General features: G+C 61.5%; 1 long non-coding RNA gene across 1 annotated transcript; it reads left to right on the top strand.

Annotated features, from left to right (window-relative positions):
* The first annotated feature begins 1,012 nt into the window (after window positions 1-1,012).
* LOC306816735 lies at window positions 1,013-1,735 on the top strand. The gene is made up of 3 exons (XR_013777769.1): window positions 1,013-1,068; window positions 1,147-1,233; window positions 1,637-1,735. It is a non-coding gene; the product is annotated as an uncharacterized lncRNA (long non-coding RNA).
* The last annotated feature ends 395 nt before the right edge of the window (window positions 1,736-2,130 follow it).

Below are 2,130 nucleotides of genomic sequence, written 5' to 3' on the forward strand. Positions count from 1 at the left end.
AGTGAGTGCGGGGATGGGCACGGGGAGCCCCCACAGCCCCCCCACGTCTCCCATCCCCTCTGTACCACCACTGCCACTGCTAGTGCAGTGATGGTGACAGCATGGCCCAAAACCCCACTTTGCACATCACTGTCCTAGGTGAGCGGGACCCTCGGGGCTGAGGGTGACCCCACTCACAGTATCCACAATTCCAAACATTCCGATGCCACCTCACCCCCTCACACCAGCCCCCACCCAGCCCAACTCACAGCCCCCACCACTGGGTGTCACAGATCAAGGCAACTGGGACCATCTGGCTCCAGGTGTCCCCACCCTGGACATCCAAGCCATGCGTCCCTAACCCAACTGTCACATCCCCCACTCCACATCCGGTCATTTTCACCTGACTGAGCGTGACCCTCCCACGGCACTGAGACCCGTGGCACTGAGATGGTGTCCCCGTTGATGTGCCTCATGGCACCCATCACATCCCACCCACACCATTCCATGCTCCCCACCAGGTGATGGCAATCTCCACCCTTGGACACAGCATCCCTCATCCCACCCTCACCTCACCTCACCCTCATCCCATCCTCATCCCCCACTCCTCATCCATCACATGGCCCCATCCCACACCACACAATGACCTCCAGTAACATGGGGTCACTGTCCTGGGTGAAGGAGTCCCTCTGTCTCCAGGTGCCACCATGCAGACTCCCCTGTCTTCCCACACTGGGTGCCAGTCCCTCCTCCCAGCCTCAGTCCTGTCCGTGTCCCCACAGTGCCCGTGGCCAATGCCACCATCACCCCCGGTCCCCCGGCACTCCAGGTGTGCCCAGGTGACCCCGTGACCCTGCGCTGCTCGGTGCAGGTCGGCTCAGCCCCTGTCACCTTCACCTGGCTGCACGACGGTAACGAGGTGGCCCGGGGTCCCCTCCTGGAGCTTGGGGCCGTCGATGCGGGACATTCAGGCACCTACCAGTGCATGGCCACCAACCAGCTGGGACAGGATGGGCACCGCGTGTTCCAGCCCAGAGCTGGCCCTGGAGGTGACACCACAGGGAACCACTGGACACCACCGGAACACAGGTGGGGTCACACAGGGTCATTGGGATTGTCGGAGCCCTGCAGTGACAGGTGACCCTGATGTGTCCCTTCGGTCCCTAGCAGTGGTCGCAGGCCTTGGCAGGTCCCTCCTCTTCCTGGTCCTGCTGGTGGGTGGAGCTGTGGGCTGGCACCGGTGGAACAACATGGGTGGGTGACAATGGGGACAATGGGGGCCCTGGGGAACTGCGGGACTGCAGAAATATTTGGGTTATGGGGCAGCAGCCACAGCCCCTCATTTGGGCTCTGCTGAGCACTCAGGTCCTTTGCTCAGCATCAGGAAAAACTTGGGGTGGTGTTGGAGGCCTTGCATGGATTTGGGGGATTATTTCAGTGATCCTGGAGGAATTTGGAAGATCTCTCTCCCAGCCAGGCTTGAGATTCTGGTGGCTTGGGCTGGTCCAGAGAACTGTGGCACTACAGGGGTTCCGGGGACACCAGGGATGCTCAGGGGTCCTGGGGGAAATTGAGGTTACAGTGGGGTTTGATGATTCCTGAGAGGGGTCAGGGCCCTGGGGACTCCACAGTTACCCCTCCTTTCTTTTCTTTGCAGCTGACAGGAAGCAGAAGGAAAGGTGAGTAGGGGGCTCAAACCACACTCTGGCCTTTGACCCCAACCCCCAAGCCCTCCCATTCCCTCCCACACATCCCCTTTATTCCCTCAGGGTCCCCTCCGCAGCCCCCGGCCCACCCAGAGGAGGGGGAGGTGCTGTACACCCACGTCGTGAGCACCAAGCAGACTGGGGGTGAGTCTCGGCTGAGTCACACACAGAGGGACACATCACCCATGAGTGTCCCCCTGCCCAGATGCCACAGCCAGTGTCTCTCGCAGTGTCCCCCCTGTGCCACCACACTCCAGGATCCCCAGGTGACTGATGCAGAGCTGTCAGCAACACATGGGTGACTATGGGAATGTGGGGACATCTACGGGAATGTGCTGTGACACTCGGGACATGGCTGGGCACTGAGGGATCTCAGGGGGCACTGCAGGACACTGGGGGTACTGGGAGCACTGGGGGTACTGGGGGACCCCACCCATGGGCAGCC

This window comes from Erithacus rubecula (genome assembly GCF_903797595.1).
Source record: "Erithacus rubecula genome assembly, contig: scaffold_857_arrow_ctg1, whole genome shotgun sequence".
In the NCBI taxonomy this organism is placed as follows: domain Eukaryota; kingdom Metazoa; phylum Chordata; class Aves; order Passeriformes; family Muscicapidae; genus Erithacus; species Erithacus rubecula.